General features: G+C 42.8%; 1 long non-coding RNA gene and 1 pseudogene across 2 annotated transcripts; both read right to left on the bottom strand.

The window, feature by feature from the left end:
* Window positions 1-481: 481 nt before the first annotated feature.
* On the bottom strand, window positions 482-4768 carry LOC125541737. Of its 2 annotated transcripts, XR_007297637.1 has the most exons (4): window positions 4291-4768; window positions 2307-2451; window positions 1647-1736; window positions 482-924 (listed from the first exon to the last, which is right to left on the bottom strand). It is a non-coding gene; the product is annotated as an uncharacterized LOC125541737 (long non-coding RNA). The 2 variants fall into 2 exon arrangements; XR_007297636.1 differs by having other exon boundaries at window positions 482-1736.
* Window positions 4769-11852: 7084 nt separating this feature from the next.
* On the bottom strand, window positions 11853-11988 carry LOC125533308 (annotated as a pseudogene).
* Window positions 11989-12733: the final 745 nt, after the last annotated feature.

Here is a 12733-nt window from a genome sequence, read left to right as displayed (position 1 = left end):
TCCACAACGCACTCTATGCTGTAAACCCCATGCGTGTCACCAACCTGCAAACCTCCTGGTAGAACCACGTGCAATTAGCAATACCTCCAAAGGAAAATTACTTCCTGTAGCTCCCGTACGTAGGTGTGCTCAGCGTGTACCCCACACCTCCCAATGCCTTTTTCCTTAATCATCATTGCCAACTCATGCAACGCATAGTACCATCTTATGCAGATTACCATTTTTTTATACCAACAAATCTCACGAACCAGCCTTCCCGCAACCACTAGCACGTCCAGCTCTCTGGGCCTCACAGCCTAGGCCTTGCGCCTGCTGGACCGCGTGCCGCCCACTCCTGGACACGCGTGAGCTGCACCTGCTGCCTGCGCATGCACCTGCATTGCTGCCCTTGCATGTTACACCACCGCCGCTTGCGGGTTCGGCTCCTCTGCAGTACAGCTATTACTGTACATGTGCTGTAGCGTCTAGCATCTGCCGTCTATTTTAATCGGATGGCTCTCCTTTCTCCCCCTTTAATTCTATGAATAATTAGAACAAAAATCCATATTAGTCCGGAGGAAAATCTCCCACGGTTGTACAATTGCCGCGAAACACATAAACGCTGGCGCCAAACTGAGCGAGCTGATAGTTTCTTGGCGCCAAAATCCTCCCACTCGTCCTCTTCCTCCTGATGGTCCTCCTCGGAGAAAAAATGAGACCAAGGTATGCTGATCTGAACGTGTTGTAGAGATCTCGCTTCTGCTGAACTAACGTTGTGGCCAATCAGAACGTGTTGACAATTTCCTCGGCACCTCCTCCTGCTCGTCTCCCTTGTTCCTCCCACTCGTCCTCTCTAGCGAGAACAAGACCAAGGTACGTTGGTGTGTGCCTGTTGTAGATGATTTCCCTTCTATCTTACTTTTGTCCTGATCGTCCTCGTTGTAGCTAGGACAAGAACAATATATATTGAGTTGTAGATGATATACAGGTGCCTGTGATGTACTCCCTCCGTTCCGAATTACTTGTCGCGGGAGTAATTTGGAACGGAGGGAGTACATGGTAGCAACAAAAATAAAGACGTCAATCTCAAAGCATATGACATATGTTTCAATTGTATTCATGTTGGCAGCAACAAAGATCTCATGGACTGAGTTTGCTATCATAGATTATAAAAGAAAAACACAAAGTGTAATGGAGAATATGATTAACTCCACCAACGAAGGTTCTAACAGGTACCAATAATTTTATTCAATTCTTATTAGGCCATGTCATCTTATGATTGTAGTGTAAGCAGAGAAACAAATAAGTTATGCTTAATTTGTGCAGCACAAATGTGGTTCCTAGTTGGATGCCTCAGATTGGTATGAAGTTTAATTCCACAAAAGTGGCTTGGAACTTTTGGACATGTTATGGAGGTCATACTGGTTTTGATGTAAGGGTAAATTATGAAAACAAGAGCAAACTTGACGGAGTAATCACTTCTGCAAGATATGTTTGTTCTAATGAAGGGTACAGAAGAAAGGACAAAAGGGATAATAATACAAAGCGTCCTCGTGCAGAAACAAGGACCGGCTGCAATGTTCGAATGGGAATCACTATAGACCGAGAAGCAGAAAATTATGAGGTGCACAAGTTAGTTGTTGAACACAACCATGTCTTGCAATTACCTGGGACAAGCCACTTGATGCCGTCACAACGGAAGATTTCGGCCTTGCAAGCAATTGAAATTGAAACAGCAGATGATTCAGGAATTGTACCTAAAAGAGCCCATGAGTTAGCAGGTCGACAAGTTGGTGGTCCACTGAACCTTGGCTACACATGTCGTGATCGCAAGAACCACTTGCGAACCAGGCGTCAAAGGGACTTGATGTATGGTGAAGCTGGAAGTATGCTTAAGTACTTCAGAGATAAAAAGAATGAGAATCCTGCATTTGAATATGATATGCAACTAGATTGCAATGAACAAATAGCGAATATCTTTTGGGCTGATGCAAAGATGATCATTGACTATGCTCATTTCGGTGATGTTGTTACTTTCGATACACCATTTGGGACAAACAAAGAGTACAGACCCTTCGGTGTGTTTGTTGGATTCAACCATTTTAGAGAAATGGTCATTTTTGGTGCTGCACTTTTATATGATGAGACATTTGAATCATTCAAATGGTTGTTCAACACGTTCCTATCATTGCATAACAAGAAGCAACCTAGAACAATCTTTACTGATCAAGATGTAGCAATGGGTAATGCAGTTCAGGCGGTATTTACTGAAGCATGGCATGGATTATGCACTTTTCACATAATGCAAAATGCCATTAGGCACTTACCTTATAAGAAAAAAGACGAGGAGGGACCAAATGTACTTGCTGATTTCAGTGCTTGCATGTACAAGTATGAGGAAGAGGAAGCCTTTGTAGAAGCTTTCAATGCCATCAGAAGCAATGTGGATACACAAACTTGGTTGGACAGCATCTACAAAGTAAAAGAGAAATGGGCAAGATGTTACATGAGGAATGCTTACACTATAGGCATGAGAAGCACACAATTAAGTGAGAGCTTGAACAGTGACTTGAAAGACCATCTAAAGTCTGATCTTGACATCCTTCGGTTTTTCAAGCACGTAGAGAGGGCTGTGCAAGAGAAAAGAGATAACGAGGTAAATGAGGAATATGAGTCTAGGAAAAAATTACCTAGAGTCAGAATGAGGACTCCTATGGTAATACAAGCGAGCAAGGTTTACACACCACGCATATTTGAAGATTTTCAGAATGAATATGAAAGATCCATCTCAGCATACATCAAGCCATCTATGGAACACAATGCATATATTGTTGCAATTGCAAGTCTTGACCCAGAGTTCACATATGAAGAAGAGTGCAAAGTTGTAGTTGATTATGAAGAGCAAAAAGTTTTCTGCGATTGTGGGCAATTTGAAAGAGTTGGTATATTGTGTAGTCATGCTTTGAAAGCACTTGATGTCATGAATATTAAGTACCTTCCAGGACACTATATTTTGAAGCGATGGACTCGAGAAGCGCGAAGCGGCACTATACAAAACAGCCATGGAAACATTGTTTTGGAAGATCCTAGATCAGAAGATAGACAACAGTTGAAGTTTTTCATGCACGAGTTCCTTGGCATAGCTTCACAGGCAGTTACATCAGAAGAGTGTATCAAACTAGTAGATGATGCTTTGAAGAATCTTAGGAAGCAAGTTGAAGAGAAAGCTCGTACTACTACGTGCAGAACTGAAGATATATCTAAAGAACCAGACGATTGTTTAAAGGATGCTTGCCTAAAGAAAAAGGAAATTCCAAAGAAAAATTCAAGAAGAAAGAAATCATGGCTTGACAATCAGCACCCAAATAAAAAGAAGAAGGAGACAACTAAAGCGGTACCCAAAAATCAAAATCATTCTGTAAATCTCTTGCACATGTCTAACCGGACTACTTATTAAATAGAGTAATATAGTAACAACTCAACTAACATTGGTTTTGTTTTGTTTTTATTTTTGCATAGGGAGGAAAGAATGACATTTCAGTAGCACAATACCAAGCACCTATAGAGCAAATGGCTGGAACAAATGCAAATGGTTTGCAAGAATATGGGTACTATGCTCATTTACTGACGGTATTTCCACCTACCATGTCTAAAATTCATAAAATTCATTGTTAAGCAATATGATACTTCATATAATCAGTTATATATCCCTTAATTTGCAGAGTGAAGCCGATGATCTTTGGAACTTACAAAACTATCATGGGATAGGTTGATGAATATGTGTTATTTTGTCTTGCTAGATCGACAAATTATGCAGAAGGAATATCTGAATCAGCACACATGGGAGCCAATCTGTTGAGTGTTCATTATTTCACTGCAATCGGTTTAGTCTCAGTTCACTCCTAGTTTCCGAAGACAGAACAATCAGTTTAATTTCGGTTTACTACAACAATGATCTGTTGATTACTTATCACTTTTAAATATTCTAGTGAGATGGTTACAACTATGTACCACAATAGGTTTTTATCTCTCCATGTACGGTGTACAATCATATACAACATGGACTGCTAGTGGCACTATTTGATCATCAGCACAAGCACTAATTCTTCAGGTAGTGATCTGAATAATTGGACAGAGACGCAAGTGACCACTGTCACAACATAACTGTAATTAAACTCAGCACACATGCATGTACTCTCTACTGGCTATTGACTAACCATATTGCCATGAAAGATTAATAGATAGTCAAACAAGCACATGTTCTCGAACTAATGATGAAAAAAATGAATAAATTAGTTCTAAGTAATTCACCTTGGGTTTTGCTAGTGGGGCTACGCCGGGCAAGAGGGCGCCGAGGTCGACCGTGCTGCTCCGAGACATCACCGTCGTCCTATTCCTCGTCGAGCTCGTCGGGGGAGACTCCAGCTTGCCGTTGTCGTCAGGCTCGTCGATTTCGTCGTTGCTCTGCTGCTTGTGTAGTTCGTCGTCTCCCTGCTACTAGCAGCCAGAGACATGTGGCGGTGCAGCAGCGGCGTATTCGGTCGGCTCCCGCAGCAGTGCGCTCTCCGGCCATCCCTTGCAGCTGCCGGTAGAAGCCATGGGGCACGGCCGCACGGGGATGGATAAGAAGCAGCGCGCAGAGAGGCAGGGATATAGAGGGAGGGAATCGCCAGAGCAGTTCGGGGCGAGCGAATTTGGCCGGAGCAGCGGAGTGTACCTGGATTTCGCTCGGCCGGAGCTTCTCTAGACGAAAGAGATAAGAGAGAGAGAGTGGGGAATGGTGAGGCCGTGTGGGTCTCTTCTAGTTTTCTTTACTTTTTTATATGAGCCCAGCTATTCTTTGTTGGAGCCATCCGATTAAAATAAATGGCAGATGCTAGACGGTACAGCACGTGCACAGTAATAGCTTTACTGTAGAGGAGCCGAACCCGCAGCTTGCACGCTTCCAATCGGGATCCGATCCGAGCGCTGTTGCCTCCGCGTGTTTGCCTCGCACCGGACTCGACGTGTCCTAGCGCTCTGCCTGCAGCCCCGCTCCTATAGGTCACGTCGCCATACGACCGATCGATCTCCTGCCTTACACACGCGTATGCGCATGCTGCCGCCGCTAGTCGATCTGGCCGCTGCCCCGCGCCCGTCCGTGGCCTCGCCTGCTGCTTGCCTGCCTGCACGCGGGAGCTCCCGGTCGCTGCTCGATCCAATTTCCCGAGAACATAGTTGCTGCTGCACGTTCCGCCGCTTGATCTGCATTGCTTCACCGATCTCAATCTCGTCCGGACACGACAAGACGACTTTCACGGAAGAGATTCTTCAACCGACTGACTTCGATCAATTCTCTCCCATGCCGTCTTCGCAATGAACTTGATAACGATCCGTCCTCTAGATCGACACACCACGCGGCCTCCTCAAAACCTTGCTCATGATACCATTTGTTATAATAAATCCGAGGCGCTCCGTCGATCTATCGAGGATCAAGCAATCACACAAGCACGACACCAAAATTTGTTAACGAGGTTCATCGATCTGGCTACATCACCGGGGCATGACTACGGGCGCTCCTTCCCATGACACCGTCACAATACCGCACCCCGGCCGCCCGGTCGCCGGCACACGCCGCCGGCTCCCCCGCGTGCCTATGCTATTATGTTGGTATAGGTTACATCGTGTGTCTACCCCAATATATATGAGAGGCCTAGGATACAAGTGTCCTATTAGGACACAACTCCTACCCTGTCTACACACAGTCCAAACCAAGTCCAACTGTAACCTACCTTATACAATAATATTCGACATAATTCTAACAAAATGTTTGTCTGATGAGAATTAGCAAGTAAGCGTCTTTATGAGAGCAAGTGTGTCGAGGGAGGTTGAACCTTACTTACTCTTCATCTCATATGTACACAGCTGAACTGTGGATAGATTGGTTGTCTAGATCAGTTTTGCCTGGCTGTTGTAGATTTGAATTGGATGGTGGTCTCTTTCATGAGCTGTTTTAGCAATGGAATCTTGTTGTTTAGAACTGACTTTTGTTTCATCTTCAGTAATACAGCAGTAGAACTGTAGAACTGACAGTGCGATTGAGATTTGTAGTTTGATTACTTGTGGCCTGGTGAATTCAGGCTTCCGTTGATGGTTTGCATACAGAAATACAACAAGTAGGAGATGGAAGGGAAGTGTTTCTCGTTGTCGCTGGAAGAGAAAGGCTTGGCTGATGAGGTGAGTTTTGCTTGGTTGTTGCAGATTTGAATCGAATGGTGGTCTATTTCATGAGCTGTTTTAGGAATGAAATGCTGCTGTTCAGAACTGACTGTTTTACTCTGAGTAATGCAGCAGTAGAACTGACGGTGTGATTGAGATTTATAGTTTCTGCCAGGCGGATTCAGGCCTCGGTAAACGGCTTCAGTTTATGGTTTGCATACAGAAACTAAGCAGGGGTAAATGGCTTCTTATCAAGGATTTCTGTAGTGTTTATTATCTTTGCAGGCTCATGTAGGTAGTCAATGCTCTGCTTCTATAGCATTGTTTGTAATGCTCCACAAACTCACCGTCGCGGCCGCCTGTGATGTGGCCAGCTAGTTAATGGCAGGTTATATCCTTGTTTCTTCAATTAATTAACCTGTTATGTTTTAGCAATGTAATGTAATGTTGTTGTTTGAGAGCTGCAGCTAGAATTGACTTTGTTTCATTCTGAATAATGCAGCAGTGGCTTGAATGTTGGGCACGGGACACATCCCTAGAGCCATGCATTTGCGTACTGTACTTTTCCAATATCTTATGCTTCTTTATTTTTGCATTAACATCTTAGGCTTCTTGGTACACCTATTTAGCATTTTCCTGTCTATTCTAAGACCATCTCTACTCTTTGTCATGCAGTTGTCACATGTATGCAAGTAGCTCTAGTATGTCACACAATTTTGTTGCGTACTCACATGACAAACAAATGATAACGGCTCCTGAATTCATGCTTAACAGTAAACACATGTCACACGCTTATACCTGGATGTAACAAGATCCTAATGAAGACTGCAGTATATATAAGCTAGGCTTGTATGTACTCGATCACATGACTTGTCTTAGCTAGGATGCAGAAGTGAGTGTTATATGAGAAGTTCCATATTTACTGTATGCACTATTCCGTTTCTGTCAATTTGTTTGAAATATTGGAGAAAAACAAAAGATCAAGGTAAGAATGTGATTATATATGTATAGCTTCATCGAACAGAATGTTGTCAATTTCAGCCGATTAGTGATTTCTTAGTGGCATGTTACTTATAGTTCTTCAAACCTCTTATCTAAAAACAATTCCTTATTTAATCTTTACCAAATGAATTTAGAGCACTTAATGCTTGTGTTTGACTATGGTTAGTGTCTTTCTTTAATCATTGACGATTACTATTGGGGTAATGCCATACATTTTGTTGTCTTATGTTTAACTGGGTAATTAGACCAATTTTGGACATACTATAGGTCATCAATGTTGTGTGAAATAAGTAAATATCCACATTTCGGGAGTAAGAATCTTCATATTATAAATTTACTACACCAACCAAACCTCTTTAATTCTGATATACACCAATAAGACATGATCCCAAACACAAAGCCAAACATACATCTTAAAACAACAACAAACTGTCGCCATGGATCTTTGGATTGATGGAATATCACCGGCTAGAAATCCATGGATTATTTGAAAAGAAAACACTGACAAGATCATCACAAAGCTCCTTTCACAGCTACCCATGGTGGTTGTCCATGTAGTTTTCAAACATATTACTGGATGGTGGCGCCAGCTATAGTGCCCTGGAAAAAGAAAAGGAATCCCCGGTAATATCAGCATTGCTACATTTAATAAGAAACTATGCATTAAGGTACTAATAATGAAGTTTATCAAGTAATAATAAAAATTCATAATTTTCATCTGGGTGAGTCTAACTAGCTTTCTTAGTGAACTAAATAGATGTGCAATTTAAATGCCCTTTTACTGCAGTGCAACTGGCATTATACTTTCTGAGGCCCCAGAATTATAATATTCCCTCCGTTTCTAAATATAAGACTTTTTAGAGATTTCAATACGGGCTACATACGGATGTATATATACGTATTTTAGAGTGTAGATTCACTCACTTTGCTCCGTATGTAGTCTGCATTGGAATCTTTAAAATGGCTTATATTTAGGAACAAAGGGAGTACATTTTAGGCTTTGCTCTGCTCTGAAGCAGGAAGTGGTTGTTGTTTGGTTGTAATATTGGTAAAGGTGAGAATTATCTGCCATTTATATATGAAGGAAAACTTTTTGGCTGATGAAGAGTCGAGGAAAGGAACTGAATTAGATGTAGAACAGTGACCAGCTATGTACGCTCTCGCTTGTGAGTGTTTTGCTTGGCTGTTATATATAATATTCATGCTTAACATGCAGTTTACCGGCGTGTTTTTCTTCATTCCATCCTTGAATTGGTCTTAGCGCCTATCTATCTCCTTGTTCCTTTATTGCTGGAAACTGTGATTTGGGATATAAAATGGGATTTTAAACTTTAGTTTCTTCTGATTTCCTATGGTATTTGGAATTGCACACTTTTGCTCACCAGATCAGTAGCTCAGCCATTCTACTATTTGCTCCCAGCAGTCAAACAACGCAGCACACAAGTGAGTGAAAAGTTGAAGAGTCTGGACAGCATGCTAGCCATGAATGATTCGAAGATAAACATCAACAAACAACCATGTGTGGAATTGCAGGAAAACGGGATGCCTTCTCAGGTCCCGGTTGCATGTTAATATAGATGGGAAGAGCCCCCATTGTGGCATTACAGAGGAGATCGATCGTTGGTGTACTACACCATACGAAAGGTTTAGAAACGTACGCACGGTTCAGTTACAAGAAGTCCAACACCCCCCTTAATCTAAACTTTGGAAAGGTTTAGATTACGCCTAAACTCATAAAATTGCGGAACAGGTAACGCCTTGGTAAAACCATCTGCAATCTGATCTTTGCTAAAGATAAACCGAATATCTAGCAATTTGTTGGCAACCCTCTCATGGACAAAATGAAAATCAATCTCGATGTGTTTAGTGCGGGCATGAGATACTGGATTTGCAGACAAGTATGTAGCACCAAGGTTGTCGCACCACAAAAAAGGTCTTTCGTTTAAGGGAACACCAAGTTCTTTGAGTAAGGCCTCAACCCAAATTAGCTCAGTGGTGTCATTAGCCATTGCTTTATATTCTGCTTCAGTACTAGAGCGAGATACTATTGCTTACTTGCGAGCACTCCAAGAAATGAGGTTAGGACCAAAAAAGATAGCAAAACCACCTGTAGAGCATCGATCATCAAGACATCCTGCCCAATCCGCATTGGAGAAGGCACTAAGAAGGGTAGACGGGGCCTTTTCAAATGTGAGGCCAACAGACAAGGTACCCTTAACATATCTCAAAATTCTTTTGGCTGCTGTCCAATGTTGTTGTAGGTGCATGGAGAAACTGACAAACTTTATTGACTGAAAAAGATACATCAGGTTGTGTGAGGGTCAAATATTGCAAAGCACCAATAATACTCCTATAGTGTGTAGTATCATCAGTACCAAGAGGTGTGCCATCTGTAAGTGACAATTTTTCTGAAGAAGATAGTGGTGTAGGACATGGTGTACAATTATTCATGCCCACTCTATTAAGCAAGTCAGCAGCATATTTTTCTTGCGTTAAGACCAATATACCATGAACTTTCTTAACTTCCATGCCCAAAAAGAAGTGCAGGTCACCACGTGATGTAGAAGATCTGGGGGACAGAGAACCCCGAGGTGTCCTGTCTGATGACATGGAGACGCTTGATTCGCGCGCAGAGGAACGCATGGGCGAGCGGGACACGGTCGGCCCATTGGATGCTGGGTAACGTGACGTGGCACCGCTGGACACATCAGTCTGCTGCAAGGAGAATGTTTTCTCCTGATCCGAGGCAGAATCTTGAGCAGAATCAGCATGGGGATTGTTGGGAGGCTGAAAAATGCTAGATGCACCCAACTCTTGGTCAATTTCTGAGTTTGCCTGATTATTTCCTGTATTTTCTTCACTGGTTTCTTCTGTATTTGTATCAGCGGATGCCTCAGACATTGTAACCTGTGGATGGTTAGCAACAGTAGGAACAACAAACATGTGGTCATTGTTAGTGTGCACCCCCTCATTATCGGATGGACTGTTATGTGGTAATAAAAGGATTTCTTCACGAAGACGAGAACCAGCATTAGGATTAAGAAGAGCAAAGGGAAAAACATTCTCATCAAACACAACATCACGTGAGATGTAGACACGACCGCTGGATATATCAAGACATTCGCCCCCTTTATGTCGAGGACTATAGCCTAAGAAAACACATCGCTTGGAGTGAAACGAGAGTTTACGTTTGTTATAAGGGCGAAGGTTTGGCCAACATGCATACCCAAACACACGAAGAGATTCATAGTTGGGTTTGACATGGAGTAGTACTTCCGTAGGACTCATGTGATTTAGTACCTTGGTAGGGAGCAAATTAATGAGATATGTGGTGGTGAGAAAGGCTTCATCCCAAAATTTAAGAGGCATGCATGCATGAGAAAGTAAGGCAAGGCCAACCTCAACAATGTGTCGATGTTTACGTTCAGCTGAACCATTTTGTTGATGGGCGTGAGGACAAGACACATGATGTGTAATGCCAACTTTTTGGAAGAAGACATTGAGTTTGTCATATTCACCGCCCCAATCAGTTTGCATGGTAATTATTTTGCGACCAAATTTCCGTTCAACAAGTTGTTGGAAATTAAGAAAGACCTGATAAACATCAGAACGCTTCTTAAGCAAATATACCCAAGTAAATTTGCTAAAATCATCAATAGAACTCACAGAATATAAGTGTTTCCCAACAGACGCTGGAGCAGGACCCCATACATCAGAGAATATTTGTTCCAAGAGAACAGTAGACACACTAGTAGAGATGGGATAGGAAAACTGATGGCTTTTAGCTTGCTGACATGGATCACATACATAAAGATTTATTTGTGGATCACAAGGGAGGTTATTCTTCCGAAACACTTGTTGAACAATAAAAGAGGATGGATGTCCTAGACGATTATGCCATATGGATGAAGTGGATTTGATGGCGATGAAGGCACACTTGGGAGACCTCGTGAAGAAGGGCATAATCGGGTAGAGACCACCATGGCAAGGGCCTTTAAACAGTGTCTCCTTCGTGACCTGATCCTTGATCAAAAAGAAAAAAGGATGAATTTCAAGAAATATATTGTTGTCCAAGGCAAGTTGATGAGCAGATAAAAGATTTTTGGATGCACTAGGAACATGCAAAATATTATTAAGAGAAAGAGAATTATGAGGGGTGTGCAAAGTAGAATGACCAACATGTGTTATTGCCATACCATTTCCATTTGCCGTATGGACTTGATCACGTCCATTGTAATTTTCCCGAGTGGTTAATTTGTGTAATTCTCCGATGATGTGACTTGTTGCTCCTGTATCCACATGCCAGTTTGTATCCACTCCATAAGATGCAAGATGCACACCCTTGTCATCCGAGTGAGAGTCATCATCATCACCATTGTCAGAATACCTCCACCAACAATCACGTGCTGGGTGCCCATATTTTTTGCATATCTGACATGTAATATCCCGGCGAGGAGAAGGTATGCGGCCACGGCCACGACCACGACCACCTCTCTGTGGATTACGACCGCGTGTTGGATGTGTCTGCTGCGGACGACCACGGTATTGGCCATATCCACCATGAGAGTTTTGCCGATAATTATTATTGAAGGAACGTCCTCGTGTAGCAGCATTAGCGGAAGACTGAAAACTCCCAATGGTTTGATCTGACTCGGCAAGCATTTGTTGCTTGTAATCATATGCCATAAGCTGTGCACAAACATCAGCAAGAGTTGAGGTAGGAACAGCGTTAATAGAGGCAACCACAGAGTTATATTCTCCATCAAGACCACCAAGGATATACTCCTTCAGTTCATCCTCATCAATTAGCCGACCAGCTGCAGCAAGTTCTGAAGCAAAACTTTTCATCAAAGCAATATATTTATCTGCAGCCCTGCAGGCATATCACGCTTCTTTGTATTCACAAGTTTTCCACGCAACATATTGATGCGTGCCTTGGATTGTGAGGAAAACGAGGCTTCAATTGCAGCCCAGATTTCAGCAGTATGTTCTAACCCAAAAAATTGAGCAAGAACATCCTTACTTATTGATTTTGTGAGATAGCTCACGACTTGTTGATCCCTCTCAATACAGGCTTCGTAGGCCGGATTCGACACAGTGGTCCTCGTGCTGTCAGCCTCAACCTCCAGCATTTTTGCAGGTGCTGAATCGGAACCATCAAGTAGCCCCATGACCCGAGCACCGCGAAAGGTGGGAAGAACTTGCATCTTCTAGTAGATGTGATTTTCCCAAGATTGTTTCTCCGAGGGAGGAGATCCCAGAAGCGCCGCCAGAGATGGTGCTGAGGACGAGGTCGCCATGGGGAAGGAGGGAAGGGATCGATCGATGATCTTGACCAGCGATCAATATTTTTTTGTGAGTTTGGCTAGATCAGATCGCTAGACATTGGAAGAGGTGGCTCGGATTCCATGTGGAATTGCAGGAAAACGGGATGCCTTCTCAGGTCCTGGTTGCATGTTAATATAGATGGGAAGAGCCCCCATCGTGGCGTTATAGAGGAGACCGATTGTTGGTGTACTACACCATACGAAAGGTTTAGAAACATACGCACGGT

Source organism: Triticum urartu, chromosome 1, assembly GCF_003073215.2.
Source record: "Triticum urartu cultivar G1812 chromosome 1, Tu2.1, whole genome shotgun sequence".
In the NCBI taxonomy this organism is placed as follows: Eukaryota; Viridiplantae; Streptophyta; class Magnoliopsida; order Poales; family Poaceae; genus Triticum; species Triticum urartu.
The sequence above is the reverse complement of the archived record's forward strand: the minus strand, read 5'-3'. Positions and strand labels throughout refer to the sequence as shown.